The following is an 8,981-nucleotide window of genomic DNA, read 5'->3' on the forward strand; positions in this document are numbered from 1 at the left end:
ATCTGTATCTGTTGTTTTCTTTTTACTTGTTTTTAATTGTATGATGTCAATTTTTAGCTGTGTTTGTTTTAACTTTTGCTGCTTTGAGTCCCAGACTTTTGACAGTTTTTACCACGAACAAAAAACAAGCATGGCGGATGGGGGGGGGGGCAACACGAATCATTTGAAGATCAGAATCAATCACACAACTGAGTTTTAAAAAATTAATACCAAAGAAGGTGCTAATATCATGTGACAATGCACCAGTCCACAAATGTTATATGGGTAGATTGAGAAACAACTGTGTTTCTGGTTGAACTGGTATAAAAAAATAAACAGTTGCTAAGAAGATTAATGTTGCTGAAGAAAGCTATATGATCTCCATTTATCCTCTCTTTTTAAAAAACTTGGTTAGTTAATTTTTCCATTAATGCTACATTCAGTAATTTGTTTCTTCACTCCACTGCTGGAAATCCCATTGCACTCTGCCCATTTTTAGCAATTACTGCCCAAGCTGACAACGTCATGAAAGAAATCAAGAGTTTATGAGACAAGGTAGAGTTATTGCCGTGAAGCAGTAAAAGCAAGCCCAGTTCTGGTGAAAAGTCAATATCCTAGGGTGTGATTTATAATGAGTTTTGTCAGCATGCATAGCTAAAACTGCAGAAAAAGTGTCACTGAGCACAGACAGACTGATATGAAGGGGCAATGAAAATGGCTTTGTATGTGCTAACCCCAACCCTCCCAACAGAAAATACTTGTATTTCTTTTATTTATGAATCCTGGTGCTAATAAAATACTTCTGAAAGAACAAGCTGACACTGTGAAGGTTACAAAGCATATTTTGTTTACCTTAAAAATGTTGTATATGATCAACTGATTCCTAGAAGTGTTGACCTCTTGTCTTATTTGCTAGCTTGATGGAATTTTGCAAACATGTGTGCTTTTCGTTGATAACTTGGCAAATTATATTAGGATGTAAATCTCATGGCTCTGGACTTCCATTGACCTCAGTTTCTGGTCTGTCAGTGTGGGAGACCAAAATGCATTCTTTTCACTAATTAAATTTGGAGTCTTGATTCTAATTTCTAGGTCCCCCTTCATTTTGACAACCATGCAGTGAAAGATGATTTTTAAAGAAAGCAAACATCCCTTCCCTTGCATTACTTAGAGCCAGTGTACTGTGGTGCAGTGTCTAACATGGAAATTCATGTTCAGTAGAATATAATTGTTCAGTAGGACTTTGGGTGTGGCTGCAAAGGCTAAAAGAAGTGGCTCTTCAGTGTTGAAACCGACCTGTTCTGATAATGCACAGTTTGCTTCAATCTGTTACCCAAAGAAAGGTGGAGGAACTGAAGGGTCACCACCAAGTATGTCTGTGTTACTTTGAACATTGGGGAAATTAGCATTGGAAGAGGCTGGGTAACCTTTAGGACTGTTGGTAACTGTGTATACTGGTAAAAACTGACAAAACTCCAGGTCTGGGTGAATGAAGAGAATTTTATTTAGAAAAAAAATGCAAAGTGCAATCATAAACACACAATATCAGTTCACACAGGCACAGACAGGTTATTTGTTTCCCTCTTTCATTCTACTCTGATCAGCTATTTAACTGCATGATATCTAAGCTAATTGTCCCAATGTTTCTTAAATCCTCAGTGAAGAACAGACAAAGAATTCCAGCCATCTTTTTTTCAATACCCCAGTCAGGCGAACTGAGGACATAATTCTTCTTATTTCCATCTTGGATACTGAAGGGGTGAGGGCTTACATTCTAGGAAGGCAAAAACATGTGGGCTCACCTGAGCCTTGATCCTCCTTAAGTCTTGGGGCATGGAGAGAAAATGATGTGGGAAAGTTGCCCCAGTCAGGAGGTGGGTAACAGTTGGCAGGCCATAAACCTGGCAACAGGGCTGAGATGGATTGTCCTTTATTGCTGAGGAGGAGACTACTAAATTGAGCAAATTCCAAACTACTGACCACCCCTTTTCCAGATTAGTTGCTTGAAAATAATTCAATAAACTGTTACCTTAGTTTATCTCATCATTTGCATTTTACTACTTTATTGCCTCGGTAGACAAATTGGTGTTTCATACCAAGAAAAACTTGCATTTTACCTGAACATTTCAACCTCACGATTTGAATGTATGTGATGGTAGCCTCCATATGCCACCCAAAACAAAATCTGAAGAAAATTGGGAAACTGTTCCTCATAGGTAAAATTTCAGGAAAAGCCAACAGATTAAAAAAAAAAAATCTAGGAAATGAATATCACAATTTCATGCATACCCACCAATTTCAGACAGCTTTAAAGGAGGCTATAGAAGAGAGAATGAAAACTCCCAAACACTCTGGATAGATCACAGGCTAGTGCATTGCACTGGAGATATTTATTATTTAGGATTATATGTCAGGTATGATCTCAGCCTGATAGCCTAACATTCCCTTGAAGTGAAAAGCATCAATCACCACCTGTAATTATCATACTATTTCTAAGCCAGCACTGGCTCACAGACTGAACTGAAATATAATGAAACAAGTCTTTGTCCTGCAGGTTACTTGACTGTACATGATGTTCTTAATCAAGTGTCCCCAGTAAAACAGGCAGACTGTCATGAAAGAAAATTGGGACAAGCTGGGAGGATTTTTCCCCCTTTGAAATATTGTTCAGGTAGTATTCACTTCAGCCACTCATTCTTGATTCGATAGTGCACAAACCAGGAAGCTTTTAAAAAAATAAAGCTTTGCACATTAATGTCACAGCTGCATTCTTTCAACATTTGTTAACTAGAAAGGGTTTTCCTGGTAATACCTGCCTTTTGTTCAGTCATATATTTCAACTTTATTAGCAAAATCTTAAGCCAAGTGAAGTGTTTTGAATTTTTTTTATTTTTTTTTAAAGTACCAGTATTTTTCAATTGGTCCTAAACTGAGTTACTGTCAAAGCAGCTGGGGCAACACTTGCTATCCTGCTGTCCTATCTCTCCTTTGGCTTCCCACTGGGTGTCTAATGATGACATTGAAATATGGAGAACTTGAAATCAGAGCTACATTATTCCTCTTTCAGCTTTATGCATATATGTAACAATTCAGTAAAATAGCTTTGCTGAATCTTTAACTCTGGTGTATGAGAGTTTTTAATTCCCCAGAGACACATTCTGTTCCATAATCCACAATATAGGCATTCTACACTGAATAGTTGTAAATACTGACCAATATTCTATTGACCACTGAACATAAAACTTGACCTGTATACATACGCTGTTGGTCTAAGTGCAGTCTTTTTTTTTCCTCCCCAGGTATCAAACAGCTCCCAGACTTAGCTCTGCCCTCTGATCTCTCATTGCTCACAGGGGAGCCAGTCTGGCATAATGGTTTCAGTGCTGGACTATGACTCTGGATACTAGGGTTTGATTTCCAGCTCAGCTATGAAACCCCCTAGATGACCTTGGGTAAGTCATTTTCTCAGTTTCACGGGAAGACAATGGTAAATCTCATTGGACAAATCTTGCCAGGAAAACCCCATGATAGTTTCACCTTAGGGTTCCCATAAGTCGGAAATTACTTGAAGGCAGAGAACAACAAAATAACAGGATGCCACCCAGCTGCCAATGTTAGCTGTCAGAAAGAAAGAGTAGCTTTTGCTTCACAATCACAGAATGTTTTCATTCCTCCTTGGGCAGATGTATTGTTCTTGGGAGACCCCTCCACAGCTAATTCATGTGTATGTTGGGAGGGGGGAAGCTGTGAGCTGGAACCATCTATCTACCCTTGCACAACTAAAGCTGTGAATAGCTTTCAAAAAAACTGTGCAGTTTTCAATGACTTTCTCTAAGCAAGGAGAAAACTGCTAATATTATTCATTCTTGCCTGCAAGAATTAAATTTAAAAAGATTTAGACCCCCCACACAGAGTTCCAGGAAATCTAACAGAGGCAGCTATGAAAAGATTGCCGACACCAAGTACAAGTATTTTTAAATATTCCATTAATTTAAATGTGTTAATTTATTTAAATGTATTATTATTATTATTGTTGTTGTTGTTGTTGTTGTTGTTATTGTTATTGTTATTGTTATTGTTATTGTTATTATTTACTTGGTCCTATTCTGCAAGCAAAATATTCTACATGTTCTGGGAGTTAAATTATTTGTTTCTCCATTCCTTTTGGGAGGAATGCATCCTGAATTTGCCTCATCCCTCCACTCAGCTTGCATAAATATCCTGTAGTTTAAATTGCTTGTTGCCTGTGCTGTTTCAGATGACAGTTGAGGATCATATGGTTGCTGTGTACGTGACACCTGTCCTTTCAAATATCAGGGAGAAGGGTTTGATTCTTATGTTCTACTGTTACATGTGTATTTGTTCCTGCTCCCCCCAAAAAACCCAGCTAAAATAGCATTTAAAGTCTCTTTAAAAGCCTGCCACATTCATGTAATTTTCATGTAAAGTATTCAAGAACAGCATTAGCACATGATCTACTCTTCTTGACTCTCTCATAGAGCATTTCAAAACTGGTTTGAAAATACCATTCTGAATATTACTACTTATTTTATGCATTATACACTTATTGTATATTACTAATACTATTGCCATCTTTCTAAATAGAGTATTGTGTTGACAGCATCTTCTCAAGAAATAAGAATTTTATATCATTCCTCATTTTCGATTTTAGATGTCCTTCAGATAATAGCTAAGGAAATCCAATAAATCCCTCACTGCTTTTCGTACTGAAGAAGTCTTCCATCATGTTTTCTGAACTGATGAATTCCTTCTCTGTGACCTGACAAGAGTCATGTTCCTGAAATGATAAAGGTCTCCTTAAGTGCAGGTGCTGACCTCACACATACTCGCATGAGCCCTTTGCTGTCAGTCACACACAAAGGTCTCATAGGTGGAGGTGATTGAATTGTTTGGTTTGATGCAACGTAACTCCCAGATTATAAACTCTGGCCCAGGAGACATGGCTTTAGACATTGGTTACAGTTTCCAAGGTATCAAAGGTTCCAGAAGGCTAGAAATGGCTTTATTTATTTGTTGGAGAAGTAATCCACAGGAGTGAGTAGAACCATATATGAATGGTTCAGCTAAGCAAGCCTTGGGTCAATATTCCCTTTCCATCAACTGTTGGGATGTGAAAACACTTTTTTAAAAAGTCCTTAATTTTATTGTTGGATGTTTCTACTTTGTTGTGTTGCAGTTTTTGCGAAGTAAAATGCAAAAACAAATTTCTCATCCCAACAGTTTAAAAGTATACAGGCTGATGTTTTGATCCCATCCCTTGAAAATTTTATTTCTAAATGTATGGGTTGAGAAAAAGTCAGCCCAGATTTTTCATTCTCTTGGAAGACAGTGATCTAGCGCCTAATTTCCCATTTTCTTAAGGAGAGGAATATGACTTATGCCACATGGATATAATAACAATGAGACAAGCATACAAATTCAACCTTGCTTTGGGGCACTTGCTCATACACATCTTCTTGCTTGCTGCCCCTAAGCTTTGTAAATCCCTTCCTTTCTAAACTCCACTTCTGAGAGGCATCTGGCTATGTGACTATATTAATTTTTATTTTATTTCTTCCAAAATGGTATTCAAGGAGTCTGTAGCAAGACATACAATGATAAAGGTACCTTGGGATCCTCCAAAGCATCCTCCTAAGATCCTGGAAGATAATATCAGCCATCTACCACTTTCCACTGGTCTCTTTATAGCCAGGGAGGGAGCCCACTGGAGGAAGATGTATCCTGCAAGAGGTTAGATAGGTGATGTTATGATACATCTCCTGATTCATGATCTCAGGTACAGTATTGTATTCATTTTCATTTGTAAGCCACCTTGTCCTAGGTTCAGAGGAAAGGTGTGTGTAAATAACTGCCACGGTGGTGATGATGTTGATACATTCAGGCAGAGTTTTCATGGAAGGGATAGAAGTAGTGTCACACAGTTCCAGAGAAGAACAAGATTTTGAGAGATGGGATGCTCTTGGTTTCACTGTGAGCTTTTGCATAAGACAACTCACTGGCTCTTAGTAGAGGACTTTCACTAATCCACATTGGGTTTGGGATTTTCAATTGCATTACACATTCACCCAAAATAAAGATGGGAGACACAAGGATAAGGTGACTACGGTCACAATCATGTCCCATATGGACTTTCTTTCGTGCCATCAAATTTGAGTCAGCTTTGTTTTAGACACAAGCCATAGGTTTACAACATGTAGTTGGCCACATATTGCAGAAGGACCTCATGCTGTTTCAATCCACCCCTCCAAACTTCAGAATTTGAGCATGCTCTACAAAACCTGCTTCAAACAGTGTTCCAATTTTTCTTTTTGGGCCCTAGAAAGAAGGTGGCAAGTCTGATGAAACCCATTTAATCATGAAATAATCCTTACCTCTATGCTCTGCAGATAGAAGGTGACCCATGGACAAACCTACCCCCCAGTCACTTCACAAACTTTACACCTGCATTGTTGACATTGTGACACAAAGATATATTGTAGTGATTCTCCCTCTATTGTATCCTTTTCTGTAGAGGTGCAAAATGTTCCCTCTTACTCCAGCTACCTGATATGCAATGCAGATGTGTGTAACAATATGTCGAGGCTTTAGAAATAAAATCAGCTTTATTAAGGATGCAGGACTTGAAGATATGTAGAGGTGGAACCACACAGCATATATGATTTAAGCAAGAAAAGAACATGAAATTACGCCTGATGATTTCCCTTTACATTAAATTAAAAATACTGTTTGTATTATAGTGAGAATTGAGCTTTGGGTATACATTGACACATGATACAAAGGATTGCCTTGGTTGTTTCATTATCTAAGTACGGTTTGGAAAGAAGGGAATTCAGAATTTCAAGCTAGTTCTTTGTTTTTATGTTTCCCTGTAAATGGCAAGAGGGCAAGTTGCCAAAACTTTGAGAAGCAGTATAGGCAGAACTTGAAAAGAAAGAAAACTTGTGCATCTCTCAGAGTTGTAAATGCATGATTCCTGCTCTCCCTATATCACCTCACACACAAACTCTGTCTTTAATGGAATGAAGTATATTGCAGAAAAATCTAACTTTGTTGTTTCTAATGGGCAAGGTTTCAGTGGCTTTGGGAGCAAGTCAAAAGAGAAGCAATGTAATGACAATCCCAATTTTACACTGCAGAAGAATAACATGTCTCGTAAGGCACAGCAGCCAAAACAAGTTGTATGCTGCCTTTAATATTTCATTACTCATGTCAGATTAATTTAGAAAGAGCCAAATGACTTGGGAAAGCTTTATAGAACTCAAACAAAATATCACTTCACTTTCAAATGTCCCTTTTTATGACAGCTTGTTTACTTTTTATTACACTCCAGTCACTTCCCATAGATTTGCAAACTTGCAGAAGCCCAGAATAAAAGGAAGCAAAATGTGAAGTGTGTTTCTTTTTGTTTGATGAAATGTGACATATGAAGCTTAGAAAGGGAGACAGTAAAAGTTTTCAGTGAAGAGCACACATGTTGCAGTGAGGTTAACATGTGATAATGAAGAAGATGCTCTCTTAACAACTTTTTTCAGGAAACTTCTGTGCCATGTTTTTCAAAATATATGGTTCATTGAAAATTTCTCAGGAATTCTCAGTAAGAACTCGGAAAAGTAATTTGCACGTATATACCAGAGGTAAAAAGGGATACATAGGAAACAGCTGCTGGGCAGCAGCAGTGGTGGCGGCTGTCAACTCAAAGGATCTCATAGAGAGAACAGCAGTGACACCATAGGTAACACATGTTAGCCCTGTGTGAAAGGAGTCACAGGTGAAACTCTTTGTGAGACCATTTCATCAAGAAAACACTGGGTTGAGACATCCCAAACAAAATAAAGGTAGTAGCACAAAAACAGAATGATAGAAAGGTCAAAAGAGAGAGAGCACATCAGAAAGGAGAGGGGGAAGCTCAGAGAAACTGTAAGATGGGAAGCAAAACAGCAGACATGTTCAGCAACACAAAGCCTATCCAAAGCAGAACCATACACATAATAAGAACAAGGAGTGTGAGAAACATGAGCCAGGGAAAGCTAGAAATAGTAAAAAAGGAAATAGAACACATAAACATAGCAATATTAGGGGTGAGCGAGCTAAAATTAACAGGTATGGGCCAGTTTGAATCAGACAACTATACAGTGTTATACTCGGGGAACGAAAACACAAGAAACAGAGTGGATTTCATACTAAGGAGAGATATAGCAAAGGCAGTCAAAGGATACAACACAAAGTCAGACAGAATCATGTCAATAAGGCTACAGAGAAAACTTATAAATATCTCCATAATACAAGTATACGTACCAACCACAGAGACAGGGGAAGAAGAAATTGAGAGATTCTGTGAAGGAGTTTGGGAAGAAATTGTCAGCACACTATCATAGGACCTCAAACTAATATAGGAGATTGGAATGCTAAAGTAGGCAGCAAAGAAGACTCAAAAACAATTGGTAGATTCAGTTTAGGTACAAAAAAACAAAAACAAAACAAAACAGGTGAAGGACTGATAGAATTCTGTGAAGCCAACAATTGCAAATACCTGCAGATGGTCAACATAAGAATCAGATACACTATATAATTTTAAGCAAAAGATGGAAAAGCTCTATTCTTGTGGCCAAAACTAGGCCAGGTGCAGATTGTGGTACAGATCGTGAACTACTGATATAAAAAGTTAGAATATAGCTGAAAAAGAAAGCAAAAATTGAAACCAAAATCCCAAAATATAATCTGAACAACATAAAAAACAGATTTGGTGTATTAAGCATAATCGACCAGGAACCAGAAGATCTATGGTCAGAAGTCAAAGAAATAAGGGGAAAATAACAAACAAAGGAAAAATGAGAGATCTCTTTATCAAGCACCCTTTTCTAGTAGCTGTTATATTCTTTGGATAACAGCACCCTGGGCCTTATTATCCCACAGCTGTCACCAAATTTATATCACGTTGTTGTGAAATGTACACTTTCCTTAGTATGACTGCCACCAAAATA

This window comes from Sceloporus occidentalis, unplaced genomic scaffold (genome assembly GCF_023333645.1).
Source record: "Sceloporus occidentalis isolate IW3139 unplaced genomic scaffold, rSceOcc1.0.p SCAF_3, whole genome shotgun sequence".
In the NCBI taxonomy this organism is placed as follows: Eukaryota; Metazoa; Chordata; class Lepidosauria; order Squamata; family Phrynosomatidae; genus Sceloporus; species Sceloporus occidentalis.